Here is a 23,840-nt window from a genome sequence, read left to right on the forward strand (position 1 = left end):
AATTTGGGCATTCTGTATATTCAAGGTATTTTTTTTTATTAAAATACGAGCATAATACTAATAATAACGAATAATATTTTCATAGATTATATAGTTTCAATATATCACAAAACTTTTTTTGGACATTCCGTATATTTAAGACATTTTTTATTAAAAGGCAAGCATAATAATAATAATAACAAACAGCATGTTCATAGATTATATATTTTCTATATATTACAAATTAGTTTCAATACATTATAATTTTTTTTAGCATTTCATACATATTAGGCATTTTTTATTAAAAGATAAGTATAATAATAATAATAACAAACAATATTTAATTGATTATATAGCTTTAAATAACAGGATTATCCTTAAATTAAGTATATATGAGAGAATATAATAACCAAATACTCTTTTATAAAATAAAATTATTTTATAATAGGTATAAACATATATCTATATATATTTCAAAAAAAACTAAAAAAAAACTCAAAATTTGGGAGGGGGCTCTAGCCCCCCTTGGCTCCGTCCCTGCCCACACCGCTACCGAGGGGGGTGCGCACAGCAAGTTTGGTGTGAGACGACGAGAGAGAGAAACACGTGAGGGACATCGGCAAATAGAAAATAATTAAAATAAAAAAATAAAAAAATTGGAGCATGGCAGATTGTTAAAAAAAATGGGAAATTGAGAAAGAGATATTAGATGGCAACAACACTTTCCTTTTTTTTTTTTTTTTTTCTTTTTTTACTAATTTTCTACTATAAATACTACAATTTTCATCGTTCAATTTACAAAATTCTCGTCTTTATCATCTTCTTCATTATATTCGTTATCTTCAATTCATCTTTCTTTCCTTTGATTTTGTTAAAATGGAACGTGATTGGGGAAATTGCTGAAACAACAACCCAAATTCTGGCTCCGTTGCCGGCAAACGCAAGTTCGTCATGCGGAGCTTTTTCGTCGTTATCTCAAGAATCAAACACCTTCATTTTGACGGGTCTTGAGGGAATAAACTTTAACAATAATTTTGTTCAAGACGATGATGTCGTTGAGATACCGGTCATGCCGACGACGACAAAACAACGCAGCAGCTACACTCCAGCGGATACAGTGTTCATATTCACCTTATGGGTTGAGGCTACACTAAACGCCGTCAAGCGAGCCAATCAAAAGGCTCTCGTCTATTGGACAGGAATCTTGACTAAGTACAATGAGAAATATACGAAAAATGTCAAATCGCATGCAACGTGAAAAAAATCAAATCGCACTTCCAACGAATCCAAAAGGACGTGAAGATGTGGGAAGCAATATACGAAAAATGTCAAGCCAATTGGGAAAACGGCATGAGCGACGACCAAATCACTACAGCGGCGCAAGAAATATATTCTTCCAAGCACGAGCTGTATTCACATATCCCACACTTGACGTATTCTATACAAGTTTCAAAGGTTTGCGTCATTCGGCTATGTCATCCACTTCCCTAAGCGTTCAAAGGGATCTGATTGAAGCTACACGATGACTTCCTCGGAGCCGAGTATCACAACAAGTCCTATAGGACAAAAGGCAGAGAAAATAGACAAGGGGAAAGGGAAGAAGCAGGCTGAGACATTGGCCGAAGGTGAGAATAAAAATAAAAGTCGTTGTGTCGATAGAAAACATGGTCAAAGTCATGGATGTTTATTTTCCAATTACAATGGGACCTTGCCGACTCCATTCTCATGGGCAATGATGCATCGGGAATGACTCTAGTCGAGTTGGAGTTTCATAAAAAATGGTTGCGGCAATTCGACGTCATCGAGGATGGTGAATTTTTTTTAATTGTAATTTTATTTTTTTAGTTAATGTAGGATTTAATTTTTATTTTAATTATAATTTTTTTAAATAATGTAATTTTTAACTTTAATTTTAATGAAATTTATGTTTTTAAATTCAATATTTAATTTAATTTAAAAAAATATTTAAAATTAAAATTAAAATTTTAAGAGTCTGAATGAAAGTTCCATTATGAAGAAGTGGCTCTTCAGGGGCTCACTGGTGTGAATTGTATTGGATCTTAGATGCTTATATATATATATATTGTTGGGTCCCGAAGGGTTAACTAAACAAGTGTATGGGGGGAGGGGGGATACACCTGTAGGCTATTTTAGCATAAAACAAACAAACCTACCTTTAGTTGGAAATAGGTTATAGACTGATACTAAGAAGACTTCAGTATTTTGATTTCAGTCAAGCACAGAGCTATAACTGATATCCACGTAAGGCTTCAGTCTAGAGTTTGTAAAACAGAGTAGAGTTACACATCTTACTTAATATCAAATGATTGATCAGTTAGACTAATAACTCAGCAGATGAAATTTAAACTTAATCCAAATAGCCTTTAGAAGAGTTTGTCACTTAATAAAATCTTTAGTTACATTTTTCAGTTAACCAAGTTCAGTTGTAAAATAAGTTTAACGCAGATAAGGAATAACTGAAAGTAGATAAAGAACATAAGAATTTTTACGTGGTTCGGAAAATAATTTCCTACGTCCATGGCCAGATGATTAGTCTGACAAACACTCTGGGCTAATGCTTACGGGTGCACAACAAACCTTACAACTGAAAATCAAATTTTTAGTACCAACACACTGAGTTGGATTTCTTGCTCACTCTTAGCACGCTAAGACACGCAAATGTCTTTTCCAGCGCTTGGCTAAGATCTTTGGAGTCAGAGCCCTGGTCTGAACTCCTCTCTACTCAAACACTATTTTCGCTCAGTTAAAAATGGGTTCGAAATCTTTCAACTAAGATTACTGAGAACAGGCTCTCAAGTAATCAATTCTAGGCATAGGATAAAACAGGGGTTGCCTAGATTTCTAATAGAGTTTAGGTAATCAGCTAGACTGATTTTACAATGTTTGGGTACTCTCTTCTTCGATTCAAAGTTTTGTCTAAGTTAAGGCTGGCTTGTGATTTTGATAGAGCTTCAGCGTAAGTCTTTGAATCGGTCCCCAAATTGAAGGTGTTCCTCGAGCTCTATTTATAGGTGAAGTCCCGAATATATCCGTTGGAGAGATGGGCTTCAGGATTTCAGCCGTTGTGAGATATTCTGTTCTTTGGGCTGAGGCTTCAATCTTCTTGGCTCCTGATTGGTTGAAGGTTTGAATCTTTTTTGTCCTTGGAGCAGGGTGCGTCTGAACTTTAGCACGAAGAAGGAAAGTTGATTTACTGGAAAGGACGATCTTCATATCTAGTGCATTTAATGCTCCGTTGTTTACACGTGTTTGCACGTGAGACTTTAAGTCTAACTGAAGAATCAGTCAGAGCTTTTGTCCTTCGCTTGAGCAGTCATTGTCTTCAGTTAAATTGTCTTCCTATTTAACTGAACGTCTCAGTTCGCGATGTCCTTCGTAACACCAGTATCTTCCTTTAGTTGTTTAGTCTTTAGTCGAGCTTTGATCTTCTTAGTGTTCAGTCTTCAGTTTCTTCGGTCTTCGAAATGGAGAAACTTCAGTTACATATAACCTTCAATCTAGCTAAAAGATTGAACTCTAACAGTTGAGTTCAAAAGAAGAGGCTAGTCTAGAGAAAGGAAAACTAAGGATGCTGGGATCATCAAAATCGGAATAAGGATGCTGGGATCATCAAAATCGGAATAAGATATTTCTTCTATTTTCCAACATATATATATATATATATATAGGGATGGGCTATACAGAAAACTCCCCTTAGACTATAATATAAGAATAAATCCTAACCATTTAAATTTAATCTTGGATGACCGAGATTCATTCCCTGTTGTGCGTTTTTAACATTTTTTGTAATCTTATAATTCATACATAATATACGGTAGAGGGTATAATTGGGGCTACTGATTTATTCTCTCTCTTAATTAGTTATCTGTTTCCGAAAATAAAGCCTCTTTATGGGAAAAGAAAATGTTATCAAAGCAAATGAATAATAATAAAATATTTCAAAGAAAATTCAAAGATAATCCCAGATGAGATCGTTTAAAATGAGGGTAACTCGAAAAATTGAGTTTTAATTATCATTTGTTGTGCGAATTAGTTGAGAGTATGTAGATGTATAACTGTACGAATTATTTGTGTTTTATGGGTATGTGATTATGTACGAATTATTATGTTTGAGCTAGTGCATTATTGTGTTTTATGAATGCAAATATTTTGTACGAATTATGTTGCTTGAGCTAGTGAATTATTGTGTTTTGTGAATGTAAATATTATGTACGAATTATGTGATTTGAACTAGTGAACTATTGTGTGTGGTGAATGTAAATATTATGCACGAATTATGTGGTTGAACTTGTGAATTATTGTAATGCATGTGTATGTGCATTTGGCATACTATTATAATTCGTACTTGTTCTTTATGTGAAGCGTTATAATTCGTACACAAGCGATAACAATTAATCTGTTTTTTTTTTTTTTTTTTGTATTAATCAAATTGGGTTGCAGAAATACAGAAATAGTCAATTGTTGTGTTGATTAATTTGGGTTGTCCATAATTTCCGATGTGAAGATTTCAATTTGCTAATTACCGTGTTTTAATTTTGATTTAGGTATAGAGAGAAAAAGATACACCCTTAAATGTAATCCCCACAATTAAGGAAAACATATCTATTAAAAGTTTAAAATTACTTGTTTACCCACTAACACAAACTACCGGAAAAATGGCTGCATAAAGTATTAAAATGATCCAGCCGTTCATTCATACATATCTAATGGCCTATAACAGTTCCTATTTTATAATCTAACATTAGTTTTTATTTTAGCCTCACCCTATATATATATATATATATATAATATATATATATATATATATATATATATAGAGCTAGAATAAAAACACTCTTAAGTGTATAAAATATAAATGATTTTCAGCCCTTAGATCATCAAGATCTACGGTTGATTCGTAACCCTTTTGGATGAATTCGTGGTCCTGGGTTCGAATCCCAAAGATAGCAAAAATTTATTTTTCATAATTCGTAACCATGTTGGATGAATTCGTAACCCTGTCGGATAAAATTCGTACATTAAAAAACGTTTATATTTATATTTTAAGAAGTGTTTTTACTGTAGCCCTATATATATATATATATATATATATATATATATATATAGGGGAGGGTACGGTGGATCCATCATCTTGGTGGATGAATGCAAATCCTGGGTTCGAATCCTGAAGGGAGCAAAAATTTTATTACTTTTGGATGCATTAAATTTAATAGTGAATGCATTAATTTATATAGTAGATGCATTGATTTTAATGGTTCTTATGTTCTCACGATAAGTGTGGTTCTCACTATAACCGCACCCTATATATAGGGTTAGGTTCAATGAAAAAGGCCTAAATATAAAAAAGAAGAGAGAAATAATCTCATCCATTGATCTTATCTAATATAACATACATGATTTATTCACGCCATGTTCAACAGATTTTTTCGATGAACATTCGTGAACATATACAATATTTTTGGGGGTTCTGGGTTTCGACCCCCCATATGTTCAACGAAAAAATCCGTTGAATATGGAGTGAATAAATCATGTCCGTTAGATTAGATAAGATCAATGGATGAAATTATTTCTCTCTTCTTTTCTTACATTTAGGACTTTTTCATTAAACTTTGGCATATATATATATATATATATATATATATATTGTGAAAAATAGAATTAGAGGAAAGAAATTTGAAGAATGGATTCTTGAAAAAAAAATCAACATAAGACAAAAGAAGAGTACGTAGGTACTCAAACTGCAACTTCATCTACATTCCGATTTAATGCATTGCCCAAAAAAATGTGAGTGAACTTTGGATTTTATTATTGTTATAGTATTCTTATAAACACCTTTTCCAACCAAACAAAAGAAAAATAAGATAAAATTAACACTAAATATAGGAGGAAAAAGAAATGAATGAGGAGACATTAGAGAATGGCAAAATATTGAGCGCGGTTAACCCATATTGGACCGTATATCTATCGGTTTTAAGAGAAGAAAATTATAATGATCTAGTGGTGTAGTGGTAGCGCCTCTCTAACTCTCCCCTAAGTCCTAAGTTCAAAACTTTAAACACCCACTTTTGCGATTATATTCCTTTTATTTTATTTTATTTTATTTTATTTTATGTTTTTTTGAATTTTCTTATTCTGATTTTGTTTCAATTTTTTTTTCCTTTTTTTCCTTTTCCTGTTTTCTGTATTTTATTTTATTTTTTGGACTTTTTTTATTATATTTATTTTTTTATTTCTTTTCAGTATTTTCTTTTAACTGTTTTTCTTTTGCATTTTATTTTAAAAATTTACTGTTTTTTTTGCATTTTTTTTTATATATTTTGATTTTTTTATCCTTTCGGTATTTTCTTTATTTTTTTTGTTTTTTTATTTATTGTTTTTTATTTTGCTTTTTTATGTTTTTTTTTTCTTCTATTATTTTGTTTTTTTTGCGTTTCTTCTTCTTTTTTCTGTTTTTTAAGCATTCTATTATTCCTTTTTTTCTCATTTTTTGCTTGTATTTTCTTTCTCCTTTTTCCCTATTTTTTCTCTTTTTTTTGCCTGCGTTTTTTTCTCTTTTTTTCTAATTTTTTAACAATGTTTTTTGCTTTTTTACAATAATAATTATTTGTATACATATCAATAATTAGTTTTATACATATCAATAATTACTTTTTTTTACAATAATAATGATTTGATCAAATAACTAAAAGCATAAATTCTCGTGAATAAAAGTAACATTTATTGTGAACAAATGATTACTTTTTGTTGCGAAAATATTTACTTGACCAAATAGTTAAGAATAAAAGTATTAACGAGTGAAAATAACATTACTTTTCTTCACAACAATACTACTTTTACTTACAAAAATATTTATTTGAGCAAATAAATAAAAGTACAAATTCTCATAATAAAAGTAACAATTATCGTGAAAAAATGTAATAATTTAGAAATATTACGTTACTTCATATCAATAGTTATTTTTTCTAACGACAATGATTACTTGAATAAAAATAACAATTATTATAAACAAATGTAATATCTGTTCGTGATAATTGTTACTTTTATTCATGAGAATTTGTACTTTTATTTATTTTCTCAAATAAATATTTTTGTAAGTAAAAGTAGTTATTGATGTGAATAAAATTAATGTTATTTTCAATCGTTAGTACTTTTATTCTTAACTATTTGGTCAAGTAATTATTGTTGTAACAAAAAATAATCATTGTTACAATGAAATGTAATGTTTTTATATTTTTACGTTCGTTCACGACAATCGTTACTTTTATTCATGAGAATTTACACTTTTAGTTATTTGATCAAATAATTATTTCTAAAAGAAAAGGTAATTATTGATATGTATAAAAGTAATGCCATTTTTACTCGTTAGAACTTGTAATTTTGTATATTTAGTCAAGTAATCATTGTCATAAGAAAAAATAACTATTGATGTGATGAAAAGTAATTTTTCAAAAACGTTACATTTCTTTGAATAATTATTTTTTATTATAATAATTATTATTTTGAATAACATAGAAATAAATATTAGAATAAAGAAAAAATGAGGGTTGATTTATGCTTAATTGTGCTAAATTTTGGGGTTTATATGAGCTTTATTTTAAGAGAATCTTCTGAAAAATGGTGCGTTTTATGGCTTGTTTGATGCTTTGCAGGAGATTTAGGTTTTTAGATGGAAGAATATAATTTTGGAGATTTCGGGGCTTAAGAGGTTGTTTTTAGCATAACTCTGTAGCCAGACCAGAGAAGTCAGCCGAAGCCCGCGTCAGAGAAACCAATCGCCAGAGCAGCCAGAGAAATCAACATATCACAAGTCAGAGCAGAGAAATCCGCGCAAGCGCCAGAGGAATCGAAGCGAGCGCGGAAGCGCCAGAGGAATCGAGAAGCCAGAGAAATCACCGTTCCTCTGGCGATAGCAGAGAAATCACCATTCCGCTGGCGAGAGCCAGAGGGCGCCCTCCCAAAAATGATGCTCGCAATCACAATAAAGCCCTTCTTCTGCAACAAGAAAGTATTAAGAATCGTCTCCGGAAGGCAGCTGACGATGGACATCAACCACGTGACTATATCGTGGATTATCAGGAGGCAGAGAGTTTGCAAGCTATGGACAACGTAGCTAACAAACGGTGGGATAAGGAAGCGGAGCTGGGATCTTCTCAGCCCAGAATCAACCAATAATTCTTATGAATTTTCTGGTTTGGAACGTCCGGGGTTTTTCGGACGAATCTAAATCTCTTCTTAAGGAGCACTGTCGTTCCTTCTTGCCTTTACTTGTAGGCATCATTGAGCCTAAAAAAAGTCTTCATAAAGTTCGTCAGAGCTATTGGAGATCGATTAATCTGGTCCCCCGCCATCAAAATTGTCGATTGCCTCGGAGATCGAATATTTGGTTGCTCACTAGTCCGTATGTTCAGACTAATATCTTGCTTTCTTCGGACCAGGTCATTATTGCTGATTGCGTTTGGCAAACTTACAATTTTCGAATCGCTGTTGTGCATGGTGCTAATGATCACGTTTCTAGACGTGCCTTGTGGATTGATCTGCTTTCTTTTGTTGATGGGAACACGGTTTTCATTGGGGATTTTAACGCTGTCAAGGGTGCTCATGAACGTTGTAGTGTGGCGGCACCGTTGAGAAGTTCCTGCAATGAGTTTTGCGACTTCATCGAGGCTTCGGATATGATTGAATCTTCTTCCACTGGCATTCGCTTTACGTGGTCTGGTCGGAGATTACTCCCTCGGCACGTGGAGTCTAGATTGGACAGGGCGTTCTTCTCTTTGGGTTTTGCGTACTTGTTGTCCTCGATTAACACCCATGCGCTCCCAAGGCTTACTTCTGATCACTCTCCTTTAATTTTCCAATGCAGCGATGAGTTGGGTAATGGGAGACGCTTCAAATTCTTGAATATGTGGACGTCTCATCCTAATTTTCTTGAGAGAGTGGCGTCTTCCTGGGAGGCGGAGGTTGACACCCGTTGTCCGTTATTTAAAATCATGTTCAAGCTTCGTCGTCTACGAACTGACCTCAGGGCTTGGAATAAAGATGTGTTCGGGCAGGTGGATATGCAGATCACTTCGGAGCAGCACTCATTGCTGGACGTTCAGAACATGATTTCGGATCTGGGTTATACGGACGACCTTTTTTAGGAGGAGGTCAGTCATCAAGCTCGGTTGTCTTCTTTGCTTGCTAGGAAAAACAGTCTTTTGCAACAAAAAAGTCGTGCGCATTGGCTTAATGACGGTGACCGTAATACTTCTTTCTTCCATCGTGCTATTCGCTTTCGCAAGCAAAACCACAGGATTGAGCACTTGAAGATTGGCGATGTTGTCTCGTATGATCGGGGAAATATTCAGCATCATATTATTGATTTCTTTTCCTCTCTTTTTAAAGAGGAAAGCCCTAGCAACGTGAATTGGGATTTGCTGGAAGGTGTTATTGATCATTTTGTGTCCGAGGAGCAGAATGGCAAGCTTATTCGTATTCCTGATGATGAGGAGATTACGGCCGCAGTTTTTAGCTTGGATGCTAACAGCTCTCCGGGGTCGGATGGGTTTTCTGGGAAGTTTTTTCAGAACTGCTGGAGTATTATACGGTCAGATATTCTTACTGTTGTGCGTGCCTTCTTTCTCAACTCTTATTTGCCTGCAGGTTGCAATGCTAGCATATTAATTCTGATCCCGAAAAAGGATGTGGTGGAGACGGTCGCTGACTTGAGACCTATCATTTTGTCGAATTTTCTCTTCAAAATTATCTCCAAAATTCTTGCTACCAGACTGGGTGAAGTGGCGGCTGTTGGGGTGTCACCAAACCAATTCGGCTTTATTGGAGGTCGCTCGATTCATGATTGTATCATGCTTGGTTCTGAAGGTTTTAGCTGCATGAACCGCACTGGCAAACGTTCGAATATGGCGTGCAAAGTGGACATTCGCAAAGCCTTTGATACTATGCACTGGGACTTTATCCTGAATGTGCTCAGGGTTAATGGTTTTCATGGAAAGTTCATGGAGTGGATTTCCATTATCTTCAGCTCTACCCGGATTTCCATTCTTTATAACGGGCAGTTGAGTGGCTATTTTGCCTGTTCCAGGGGGGTCAGGCAGGGCGATCCTCTCTCACTGATTCTTTTTGGCATTGCTGAGGATGTTTTGAGTCATTTATTCCGCAATTGTGTGACCTCCCGCCACATCGATCCTATGGATTTCAGTAGAGGGGCCAGTTTCCCTTCTCACCTGCTTTATGCTGATGACATCTTGATTTTCTGTAAGGCGTCGTTGAAAAACGCTCGCAAAATTAAAGAAATCTTGGATTTCTATGGTGATATCTCGGGACAAATTTGCAACCCTGCTAAGTCTCATGTTTTCTTTGGGAGGGGAGTTTCTAGATCTATGAAAATTCGTGTGAGTAGTGAGCTTGGTTTTGCAATGGGATCTTTGCCGGTCATCTATTTGGGCGTCCCAATTTTTTCTGGCCGCATGCGTGCTTCTTACCTGATTGGTATTTATGATAAGATCGTCAATAAATTTTCTAGCTGGAAGGGGTTACATCTTTCTATGGCTGGCAGAATTTGCTTGGTTCGTTCGGTAATTCAAAGCTCGGTGACACATTCTATGATGATATATAGATGGCCAAAATCTCTCATTTACAAACTTGATAGGAAGTGCCGCAACTTTATCTGGTCGGGGCATGTGGATAAAATGCCTTCTTGTCTGGTGAGTTGGTCAAGGGTTTGTGCTTCTAGGGCGGAGGGTGGCCTTGGGGTCAGGTCGTTCTCGGCAATGAATAGAAGTTTCTTGATGAAGATGGCCTGGAGGCTCGTGCAAGGTCGTAATTTCGCTCCTTCGATCATGGCTACACGTTACTTGTCGAGATTTGGCTACGCCAAGATACATTTGGCTTCCTCGCCGTTCTGGACTGGCGTTAGGGAGCATGTGAGCAATCTGGTGAATGATTCTTATGCTTATATTGGCACTGGAGATCACATCTATTTCTGGCATGACGACTGGCTGGGTTACAAGTTGGCTGATAAGCTTAATATTCCGCCTTTTATAAGGGACTTCCTGCAGCAAGCCGTGAGTGATTACTTTTATGATGGTGTTTAGCATTTCACTCTGGATTTTATTATTCAGTGCCCTGACCTTGTGGTGGATATTTTGTTGCTTCTGATTGGGGAGGAGAGTGATACTCGATTCTGGAAATCGTCTGTTAGTGGGGAGGTTTCGGCCTCTCTTGCCTATGTCTCGCAATCTCCGCACTTCCCCAAAGTCCTGTGGGGAACCTGGATCTGGGAGCGTTTTATTCCTGACAGAAGATCTCTTGTCACCTGGCGGATTCTACACATGAAGATGCCGACTTTGGATGGTCTTATCAAAAGGGGCATGTATGGCCCTAATAGATGTGTGATGTGTGGATTGGCTGAGGAGTCTATCAACCATTTGTTCTGGAATTGTGGTGTGATTCGGCATATTTGGGTGGTTTTCTTTGATTGGTTTGACAAGGCGCACATCCTGGATTGCTTAGATATTCATAGCGTGTTGGCTGCTACCTGGAACACTGATTTCAGTCCGTTGGTTAGGTCCTTTTGGAAGGCTGGGGTGATTAATCTTATTTGGAAAATTTGGGACTGCCGCAATCAAGTGACTTTTAATGATGCTAGTTTCCATTCGAATATGATTCTAGGATTTCTTAAAGTAACGTTTAAGGATATGGATTCTAATTTCCCTAAGCTTGGGCGTTCTCATAATTCTTGGCAGGAATATCTGGTACTTAGGCGGATTGGGGTTGCCATGCGTGCCGCTCCTCCTCCGATGATGATTGAGGTTCACTAGTGGCCTCCAGCTGGGCAGTGGATTAAGGTCAATACTGATGGTTCGGCGCTTGGGAAACCTGGGAGCATTGAGGCAGGTGGAGTGTTTCGGGATAACTGGGGCGCAGTGCGTGGTTGTTTTCATTATAAAGGAGGTTCGGGGTTTGCTTTCGAAGCAGAGCTTTTGGCGGTCATGCATGCTGTTCGAATTGCTAACTTTCGTGGTTGGCACTGGCTTTGGATTGAGGCGGACTCGTCTTATGTTGTTCAGCTCCTTCATTCACGTTCTTTGAACGTTCCTTGGCGTTTTTTACCGCTTTGGAAACAGACTTTAAGTTGGCTCTCGAACTTTCGTCTTCAGATCTCGCATATTTATAGAGAAGGAAACAGTGCGGCGGATATTATGGCTAATCATGCCCGGATCGAAGGGTGGTGGCCTTTTGCTATTGAGGATATCAAGACTGCGGTGGCTCTAGATATGGCCACGCACAGTCGCGTTCGTATTAAGGTGTGATGATGCGGGGCTGTCTCGAGCTGGGTTCTTAGAGTGGTTGTTGTTCGGTGGGTGTTTCTTCGTCCGTTGGTGTTCGGATGCGTCTTTCTAGAGTGCGTTGGACTTTGTCTCGGCTTTGCGTTGGGAGGGTGATAGCTTTCTGGTGGGAGGTAGCTTTTTGGCCTGCTGACTTGGGTACGCTTTGGGCGAGAGAGGGAGCTTTGGCGACGGCGTATAATCGGCCTAGCTCTCTTCTCACCTGGAGTTTTCGGAGACAGGGACGACGGCGTATCACCGGCCTTTGTCTCGTTCGTTTGGCGTGTTGTTGGTTTTGCTCGAAGCTGATTTTCAGCCGGCTTCGGGTCGGACTGACGCTCGGTTTCAGGTGGTCTCGGCTTTCGGCCTTGAGGTTGTTTTGGGTGAGGGCGAGAGTTCTGGCGACGGCATATAACCGGCCAAATTCTCTTCTCACTTGGGGTATGTTTGGACATGGGCGACGACGTATTACCGGCCTATGTCTCGATTTTCTATGGTCTTTTCTGGTTTACTCAGCGACGGCGTATAACCGGCTGAGGTTTACCTGCTTTTCTTTTTTGGACGATGGCGACGGCGTCTCACCGGCCATCGTTCTTTTTGTTTTGTGTTTTTGTGTTTCGGTTGTGACCGGTTTGAGCCGGGATTGTTTTGGAACGATGGTTAGGCCGGAGTTTCAGAAACATTCCTTTTCGCTCTTCTGGTCGTGGTTTTCTGTCTTTAGACGAGCACTCTTTTTCCTTTTCTGGTTTTTCCCTTTGGGATTTCCATGAAAAGGTTTTAATGAGGCTCGGCCCTTAGTCCGCTTTTTTGTGCTTTCAAGGGTTTTAGGTTCTTTGTTCTTTCTTCTTTTTTTAATAAAACTGCATTTTAATAATAATTAGAATAAAGAAAAAAATAATCAAATAATTATTCAAGTGATCATTGTCATAAGGAAAAGTAACTATTGATATGATGAAATATAATATTTCTAATTATTACATTTATTCACGATAAGTATTATTTTTATTCATAAGAACAAATGTATATCTTATGTTTATTAAAAGTAAATATTTCTATAAGGGTTTAAGATTTAGTGTTCAGGGTTTAGAAAATATAATACTTTGTATTGGATAAAGGTAAATACTTATATTAACATAAGCATACTTTGATGTGAATAAAGGTATTTTTTTTTAAAAAAGAAATAGATGAAAAAAATATAAAAAAGCAAAGAAAAAAAATGCAAAAAAACTAGCCTTGTGAATTCTTATAGTTGATATTATCATTCCTCATTTTTACTACAAAGGACGGATACTATTATCACAACAGAAATGGAGGCATAATATTAGAGTCAATATATCAAACTAACCTATTTCTTATAGTAAACTTAAAATTTACCCACTCAAATAAAACTTTAAAAATTACCCATTTTTTATGTTAAATGACTAAACTGCCCCTAAAGTTAAAATTAAAAAATTACCCACCCCCAATCTTCATCTCTCTCTCTCTCTCTCATGAAAACATGACATCTGAACTGGTGCAAAATCGGATTGATAACGCTTGGTTCCAATTTAGTTTCATTTTAATTTTTCCGAATTTAGAGGTCGACAAGGAATTGCAATTAATTTGAAGTTTGTTATGCTATTTGCCAAAATTAAGAAGATATGATAAATTTGAAAATTTATTGTGAATTCTTTTGACGGTGCGTGCCTCCGACGGGTTTGGATCTACCGGAGTTTGAGCGTTTCACGTCTTTGCCGAGCTAATATCATAGGTTTATGGTGAATGATGGCACATCAAAAATATGGTTTTTAAGTTTTCTGACTTTGGTTCAGTCATTTCGTCGAACATGTGGCTTGGAATTTATGGTGAAGCAAAGTTTGTGTATTGTTAAATTTGTGACTATGAATTGTGTAATAGTAGGTGACTACAAAGTTAGATGTGAATTTGTCCTCAGCCATTGATTTTACTTTGCGTGATCGAGAATTGTGTGAAAATTTAATTAATTTGTCTTGTTAATGCTTGAATTTACAACTAAGTCGATGAATTCACAACTGAATTATGAATTCACAGTTGAATTATCAACGTTAGTTGTGAATTAACAACCAATAAAACTTGAATTCACAATCAACATTATTTCTAGTTGTGAATTCACAACCAATAAAACTTGAATTCACAACCAACACTATTTGTAATTATGAATTCACGCGAATTCACAAATAACACTATTTATAGTTGTGAATTCACGACTACACTATTTTTAGTTGTGAATTCAAACATTAAAACTTGAATTCACAACTAATACTAGTTATTCAGTTGTGAATTTGAGTTTCAAAGCATGAATTCACAACCAAAATTAATGACAGTTGTGAATTCGACTAGTTGTGAATTCGCGGGCAATTTTTAAATTTTTATATGCAATGGTAAAATGATAAGTGTGGCTAATTTTTAAAAATTTTATCATAGTGTATATTTTGTAAATTTACTATTTCAAAGTGCCTATTTTCAAAATCCACTCATAATATTATCTCTCATTTGTAGTGAAAAGGAGGAATGAGTAATGGTCAAATTCTATTTTGTACTCCCTCCGTCCCACTAAAAGTGACAATTATTCCATTTTGGGTCGTCCCACTATAAGTGGCCTGTTTCATAAATTGAAAATTTTAACTCTTTAAAAAGTCTAGATCTCACCACTTTTAATCAATTTATACTTTCTCCTTAATTCTCGTGCCGAAAAGTTTTGAGTCACTTGTAATGGGATGAAGGGAATAGGAAATAAGGGAAAAGAAATGAAGAATTTAAAGGGTGAAATTTTATTTATTCCTTCTTTTCTCGTGATAAATTTATAACTAAAGAGAACGCACTGTAAAAAAACAAACGTTTGAATAACACAATAAAAATTTAAGGACGTGTAGGTACAGTTACTAATATTATTGTGGAGAAAATCAGATGTGGTGGGTTTATATTTAACTTCGTTTTTTTTTCTCACTCTTTCTAAAAATAACACATTTTTTTTTCATTTTGGTGTAAATTTGTCCTTCATAAAATATGGAATATGAATCTTAAATGAAAGATGGTGAAAATACTTTAAATTCAACACGTTGTACGTAAAATCTGAATATAAATTAAACAAATTATGATCGTTTAAATGTTTTAGATATTCTTTAGTGCTAATATATCAAAGTACCCACTTTCTTATAACAAAAATAAATTTTACCCACTCAAATTAAAACTTAAAATTTTACCCACTTTTTTGTTGAATGGACTAAATTGCCCTTCTATATAAATGGGCAAACCCTAATTTTCTTTCATTCTCTCATTTCTCTCTCTCTCTGCACGCTCTCTCATCTCTCTCTCTGCACGCTCTCTCTCCTCTCTCTCTTCTCCGCCGTCGCATCCTTAGTCTCTACGGCCTTCTGTGCAGCGGCGTCGGCCGCTCCCTTCGTCCTCTCCGCCGTGTACTCCCCCGCCTCCCTGGCTCTGGCGCCCGTCTCTCTCTCTCGATTTCTGCTTCTGATGGCGTCCAGCGAAGCCTGGCCTCGGCCGCGCCGCCCCGTCCTTCACCACCCCGCCGCCTCAGCGCCGCGCCGCGCCGCCCCGGATCTGCAGAGGCCGGAGTCTGGTGATTTAGTTTTCTGATTCGGGAAAATTGTGCCCTAATTTGAGATGAACTTGGGGCTTTTTTAAATTTTTCTTATTTTGGGGATTTTTGATGTTTACAAGCGATGTATTTCGTTTCAAGAAAGGAAATGTAATAATTTTTCTGCATAAGCTTTGCTTTGATTGAATACTAAGTATATTAGATCACATATTGAAGAAATTGATGAAAATCGCTCAATTTTGTACAAATGTTCTTGAATTCACAACCAAGTTTATGAATTTACAACTGAATTATCGGCGTTGGTTGTGAATTCACAATTGAAATAGTGTTGATTGTGAATTTAAGTTTTATCGGTTGTGAATTCACAACTTGAAATAGTATGGGTTGTGAATTCACGCGAATTCACAACTAACACTATTTATAGTTGTGAATTCAAACTTTAAAACTTGAATTCACAACCAATACTTGTTATTCAGTTGTGAATTCGAGTTTTAAAGCTTGAATTCACAACCAAAATTTATTTTGGTTGTGAATTCACTGGTTGTGAATTCGTGGGTATTTGTAAAAATTTTATATGCAAGGGTAAAATGGTAAATGTGGGTATTTTTTTAAGTTTTTATATTAGTGGGTAAAATTTATTTTTACTATATAAAAGTGGCTATTTTCAAAATCCACTCTATTCTTTAACAAAATAGCATATTAAATGATTTTTATTGTTTTGTTTTTAAGAGTCAAGATTTCATAAACGTGTCTTTAACTTTTTCAAAAATTTCCTTTTTTCCTTCCTTTTTTCCTTAATTTTTAATATTTTGTCGGGTCCCGAAGGATCACTGAACTGGTGTATTGGGGAGGGGGAGGGAGAATACACCAGTAGGCTATTTTAAAAATCTTTTTCAAAACTAAAGTCAGTATCGACTGATACTGAAAGGAGTAGACTGAAATTATCAGTCAAAGAGTTTTCAGTTATAAAAGGGGTTTAGATTGATACTTAAAATGTTTCAGTATTTGATTTCAGTTTAGGAATCGATCGATAAACTGAAAATTCACGTAAGGCTTCAGTCTAGAATTTTTAATTCAGATAAATGTTATAAGTCCTACTCACTATCCAAGGATATGTCAGTTAGACTGATAACACCCGCAGCGGAAATAAACTTTAAGAAATAGTCTTTGTAATTAACACTTAGTCAATTTTTAGGTTTCTCTTTTCAGTTTATCAGTTTCAGTTAGATAAAGAGGTTGTGCACAACGGAAGAAAGGAAAGTACTGAAAGCGATAAACAACATGAGAGTTTTTACGTAGTTCAAAAAATGAGTTCCTACGTCCATGGTCAGGTGATCAAACCAACAAACACTATGGGCTTGTGCTTACGAGTGCACAACAAACCTGTTAGGTCCGGAGGGTCTCGAATAGGTGTATGGGGGGGGAATACACCTATAGACTATTTTTCGATCTTTACAAGAGATCAAAAACAAAACTTCAAATACAAACTCAAAGACCTATTTACTGAAAAGAGTTTTTACCAAAGCAGGGTTGACCACTGATACTGAACACTCTTTAGTAAGGAGTTATCAGTTAAGTCAAAAGGTCTTCACTGATACACGTAAGGCTTCAGTCGGGTTTGATAAAAGAAGATGTTATGAATCTTACTGACTATCAGAAGATAGATCAGTTAGACTGATAACACACACAGCGGAAAAATTTTGTTTCGCAATAGCCTGTGAGTTAAACACGTTGTTAGTCTTAGGTTTCTCTTTGCTATTAATCAGTTTTCAGTTTACGAAAGGAAGAGCACAAGTAAGAAAGTAAATACTGAAAGCTGTAAATAACACGTAGATTTTTACGTGGTTCGGAAAAACACTTCCTACATCTACGGTCGGTTGATCAGACCAACAACTTCACTGGGCAAGTGCTTACGGGTGCACTGCAAACTTGAACGTGTGCTTATGGGTGCACACAACTGAAACAACCGAAGATCCAATCTTCAGTACCAACACACCTTGTTGGATTTCTCACTCCTAGCACGCATTGGGCACTAGGATCTCACGGAGACAGAACACCTTTCTAAACTCCTTAGCAACACAAACACTCGATTCAGTCGGTCGAAGGTGTAACAGCCCGACTCCCGGGAGAATAAGAAACGGCTACTTAATGGGATTTGCTAGACTTTGTTAGAATAAAATGGGTGATATGTTCTTAGATTCAGGTAATACATTGTTAATAAAGGAGTGCCGCAATTGAAGGATAATAAATACAACAATTAAGATAAAAATTTTCCCAACCAGGATCAAAAGTTCGGAGGTCTGAGACAACAAGATAAGACTTCATACTAGACATACATATATGCGAGGTTCAATTGCTAGAAAGCGATTGCCAAAAGGGTTCATAATAATTAGGCTAAGAATATTTAAAGAGTCAATCTCAAAAGATATCCACCTAAGTGAATATTATGGCAGCGGAAATTATTATATGGAACTACAGCAACATCCTCCCTCAGCCTCGCACAACACCACCTGCCGCTCAACCTGCAAAAGGTTTTGAAAACAATTGCAGGGCTGAGTACTAATATACTCAATGGGTTTAGCCATTTGAAAACATTTGAAAATCCATTTAAAAGAATAATCCATGCTATGAACAGTATAACATAGAAATATTTGAAAGCATTCCATGCATACTTAAAATAAATTTGTGGATCCATTTCCAGTCTTCTCTCTATTGGTGCTTCACCTATAATGTGAACATGTGGGAGCAGCCCACAGAGGTCCACTACCATGCATGTTTCAGAAATGGGAGCAAACCAAGTCTGACAGTCTGAGGCAAGTGGGAGCAGCCCACAATACCCCTTTGTGTGTACACAATCCTAGCCAGGGCGATCCAATCGCTACGCCGGCTAGGACCCGATCGTTAGATAACATAGGAGCACTTTAAACAATAGAGATATAAGAAACATTTTAACATGGATATTAATTTGCATTTGCATAATTCAAGTAGAGTTCAATAACTCAAAGCATACTTTGGAAAATAAAACCCACCTTGATAGGACAAGCCTGTAGATAAAATTTGCACAATTCTCTTCTTGTAAAACCAGTGCTAAAACCTTCTAACAAGTGGACCTACAAGATAGTCTAATCTTAATAGGTCGCAAAATATCGTACGAGCTAACAATTCTACAAAGCTGCTAAATCTTAATATTCTGCGCCCGGATTTTCAAAACTCAATTGAAAATCTTAAAAATCGAAATTATCAAAATATTTTTATTGCATTATTCACTATGCAAATTCATATTATATCTCAAAATCACATAAGGTAAATAATTACACTTAATAGAATAATAGTCATATTAATATATCAATTGATTAGGATCTTAACTAAATAATTTTAAGTAAAGCATGATTTAACAAAAATTAAATCAACCCAACATCTAAAATAAAAATGCAGTCCAATAATTTAATTAAATCAAGCCCATCTTAAAACATATTATAGGCCCAAAATTTAATGGTTCAATACTAAAAACCCTAGCCCACAACCCATCTTCTTTATTAAAAGAAAATCACACACACACACCCACAAACACACGCACACACACACACCACACGCAGACGCACCCCCCTCACTCTCTCTCCCTCTCACGCTTCTGCCGCCGCCGCCTGGCGGCGGCGCCGCCCGACGAAGGCCGGCAGCCGTCCCATCTCCCTCTCCTCCGATTTCTCTCTCTTCTCCCAGCACTCTCTTCTCTCCTCCCTCTCTCTCTCTTCTGCTCTCTTCTCTCCCTCTTCTCCGTCGACGGCGAAGCCACCGCCGGCGCCGCATCGATCGCAGCACAGCAGTCGCCGCCGCCTCCCTTCACCCATCTCCGTCTTGATCGGCAGCAGCAGCTGCCTCCGCCGTCCCTGCACGGAGCAGCGCAGCTGCCTCTCCTTTCCTCCAGATCTGGCGCCGCCGGCGCCGTGTCGACAACAGCGCAGCAGCAGCAACGCCGCCACAACGCCGGCGCCGTGGCCGACGCCTCCTCCTCCTGCCACGCCGAGCAGCCGATGCTGCTCTGCTTCTCCGGCTAAAACCGCCGGCCAAACCCCTCCCCAAATCATCTCAAAACCCTCTATCCCATTCTAGTCTTCTATTTTCTTTTAAAGGCGAAGGAAAAAAAAAATGTAATCTTTTTCTAAAAAAAAATTCAATCTTTCTTATGCAAAAATTCAGTCTTTTCTTATATAAAGGGCAAAACGATTGAGAAATATGTACTTACAAGCTGTGTTCTTTGATTTGTTGGTGTATGGCTGAATTTGATTTGAGGTAGATATTGTTAAAAGAGATTTCTTGTGTTTCGATTGAAATTTTGGAAGTAAGGAAAATAGAAGGAAGAATTGTGTCTGCTGTGAAAGTGGTATGAATGAGCTTGAGATGTCAATTTTATTCCAGAAAAGTAAAATGCATGTAAGGTGATTGGCTTAGGATGTGGTGAATGGTGGAGTGATACGTGGATGAATTTTTGATGAATGAGGACAAATGGCTGCTGCCAAAAACCATAACACATAAATCTCTCTACAAAATCAAAAGTCAAAAATCTATAAAATTTAATAAGGCATGTGGGCTGACATGAATTAAAAAAAATTATGGATCAAAATGGGCTTACAAAATACACATAATCTTAACTCAAAAATAAGTAAGACCCAAACTAGATAAGTTAGTATAATAATTTTATTTAGGCCCAATTCAAATTAAAAAGTAAATAAAAAAAATAAAATGTAAGACTATTTCCTTTGAACTCGTCTGATGTTAATATAAAATAAATCCACATAGTCATGTAACTGCACTTAATCTCTCTCTTGGTAAAATTTAATAAAATCTTTTATTAAAAGAAATACCCCCCTTTTTTTATCAACAAAAATTTTATCCGGGCGAGAATTCACTTAAATAATATTCTAAGTTCAAGTATTATCAGGAAATCCTATTAGGAAAAATCGGGGTGTTACAGAAGGGAGGTTTGAAAACTTGCCAACTAAACTTCAAAGAACAAGTTCTTTGCAGTTAGTTTGACTTAGGCTTTAGATAAACAAGGTTTGCCTAAGGTCTAAGAGAATGTGTGTAATCAGCAGTGACTGATTTTTGACTTTCGAATTCTCTTCTTCGATTCAAACTTGGGAGAGTCTGGGCTTTAGCTGAGAAACTATTTTGGCAGAGTTTCAGCTTATGTCATTGAATCGATGAAGATTGAAGTGATCCTCGAGCGCTATTTATAGGAGAAGTCTTGAATAGATCCGTTGGCGAAGAAGGTCTTCAAGATTTCTTCCGTTAGAAAGTAATTTGAACTTGGGCTGGGGCTTCAATCTTCGAGGTTCCTTGTTTGGTGAGAACGGCTATGTTGAAGAGAAGAAGATGCGACATCTCTAAAAAGGTAATCACCAAAGAGGAATGACCTCTGTAGAGAAAGAACAATCCTGAGATCTCTGCATTTAATGCGACTGTACTTCTAGAGTGTGTGGCTTCCTTTGAACATTGGAGGTTCAGTCCGAGGAAGAATGTTTAACTGATACTTGACTTTAGTATCAGTCCACTGATTCCACGTTGCTCGCATTAAGTAATCAGTTAAAAACTGATTCTTCGACTGATGCTTCAGTCGGCAACTTCAGTCTTCAGTCATTCGTTCTTCAGTCTTCAGTCTTCAGAACAACAACTAAACTAGAAAAAGAACTCTAACACTTGAGTTCAAACAGTTCTAGTCTATTACAAAAGAAACCTATTGATTTTGGTATCATCAAAACAAGGATTATGATATTTCATTAAGTTCCCAACAAAACCTTAAACTGAAAAAGCAGGGTTTCAATGCCAATACACTAGATTGGACTTCTCGTCTCATTCTCAGCTCGTAGTTGCTAAGACAACACGTCTAACTTGCGGAGGCTAAGAACTCTGAGTTCGAGCAACTATTCTAAAGTCGCTCTCAATTAACACTCTAAACACTTAAAGGAATGAGAGGTTTGAAATCTTCCAACTATGATTACTGAGAACATGCTCTCGAGTAATCTGGGTTCTAGGCTTAGGATGGATCAGTTTATGCCTAGAAGTATCTAAGAGAGTTTATGTAATAAGATTAACTGATTGTTACAACAAGGGTTACTCTCTTCTTCGATTCAAATATTTTGGCTAAGAAAAAGCTAGCTTAGAAATTTGACAGAGCTTCAGTGTATGTATTTGAATCGATGAAGATTGAAGATGATCCTTGAGCTCCATTTATAGGCGGAGTCTTAAATAGATCCGTTGGAGAGATGGTCTTCAAGAATTCTGCCGTTGAGAGACAAATTTGAATCTTCGGCTGAGGCTTCAATCTTCAAGGCTCCTAATTAGTTGAGGATTGGGTGTCCTTAGCAGTAGGAACATGGTGCTTCTGAAAAGATAACACAAATTAGGGAAACTCTGTTCAGGCGAGGACGATCTTCGTATCATTTACATTTAAAACGGTTGTACTTGAATGGTATACGTGGATTGTTTTAAACTTGGGACTTCAGTCCGAGGAAGAATGTCTTTCGGAATCTCCACTTATACTTGATTTAAGTATCAGTCCGCTTCTTCCACGTGGCAAGTACTAGTGTTCAGTTATAACTGAAACTTCAGTGATATTTCATCTTTCAAACACTTCAGTCCTTAACCTTAAGTCTTTCAGTTCTGATCTTCAGTCTAGTGTCTTCAGTCCTTCGATCTTCAGTCCAACGGTCTTCAGTCTTCATTCTATAGTGTAGCTAGTAAACTAAACTCCAACACTTGAGTTCAAAAATTATAGTCTAAAGAAAATCTAAGGGTTTTGGTATTATCAAAACAAGGACAATGATATTTCATTAATTTCCCAACATATTTTAATTTTCAAATTATGCATCTAGGAAAATTAATTAAATTGAGATTTAATATAAAAGAAAAAAAAAATATCATCCCATGAAAGCACAAAGACGCAAACTAAGGGCACAAATCTCGAAAGGAGATCAAAAAATAAAAAAGACTAAACAAAAACAACTCAATATCGAAATTCAGGATAGTCATCGATATCATCCGACCAACGTCCATGGACAATATTGTTCATTGCACGCATACTGGAACTATTGGTAAGGTCGACCACAAACTCCCTAGGCTTGTAACCCATTTCTTCTGTATTCCTAAGGCGATTTTTAATACTACCTTTCGGAACTGCCTGCACAGGCTCCCTTCCCTTTCCCGAGCCCTTTGGACGTCCATATCCTCGCTTCGGCTCTGAGAGCAACTGCATCCCCTAATTTACCTACTCCTCTAACCAACTTAGACGGCTAGCAGTATCCTCTGGAGCATCTTAAAAACCATCACACCGAGGCTGCCCACCATCATCAACCACCTGTTTTCCCGAGACCTGGTTACCCATCCTCGGACTTGCCCGAAACTGCTGCTTCGCCAAATGCCTAGCCGCCTGATCATCCTTCTCAATATAGACACTAGCCTGAAGTTGATCTTTCCCGATAATAGCATTTGAAGGCGGTCCCCTTACCCGTTTCTTCATATCATAGTGCTCAACCTGCGGATTTAGCCTCTACACCGGCGAATTCACAATCGCATGATCTTCCTTACCAATTAAACCACAAGCTTGCTGCTGATTCAACGCCAATTCACGCCCATGCTGTTTCATGGCAGCATGCTCCTGCTGGACCCTCTGGTCGATCACCGTCAAAATCTCTCTAATCGGCGAACTTCGTTGTTCTATCCCCGTTTGAACCTCCTTAAACGACGAAACTCCCTCCGACATATCAGACACGATTGAGTGCTGCTGCCGCTGACTCCCAACCCCAAAAAAACTTCGGCAACATTCTCGACAGTAACCTCCACCCCCTTATCTCCAGACCGCAACTCCTCATCAATCGGCTGCTCCTCATCATCATCCGAAGATATATAAGACTCAATAATACCCTCCTTCAAGCCATCAT

The 23,840-nt window shown here is 36.9% G+C and overlaps 1 long non-coding RNA gene across 1 annotated transcript; it reads right to left on the minus strand.

Annotated features, from left to right (window-relative positions):
* Nucleotides 1-18,037: 18,037 nt before the first annotated feature.
* LOC131015644 (uncharacterized) lies at nucleotides 18,038-20,282 on the minus strand. Its single transcript, XR_009098624.1, has 3 exons — nucleotides 20,147-20,282; nucleotides 18,933-19,013; nucleotides 18,038-18,425 (listed from the first exon to the last, which is right to left on the minus strand). It is a non-coding gene; the product is annotated as an uncharacterized LOC131015644 (long non-coding RNA).
* Between the last annotated feature and the right edge of the window lie 3,558 nt (nucleotides 20,283-23,840).

This window comes from Salvia miltiorrhiza, chromosome 3, assembly GCF_028751815.1.
Source record: "Salvia miltiorrhiza cultivar Shanhuang (shh) chromosome 3, IMPLAD_Smil_shh, whole genome shotgun sequence".
In the NCBI taxonomy this organism is placed as follows: Eukaryota; Viridiplantae; Streptophyta; class Magnoliopsida; order Lamiales; family Lamiaceae; genus Salvia; species Salvia miltiorrhiza.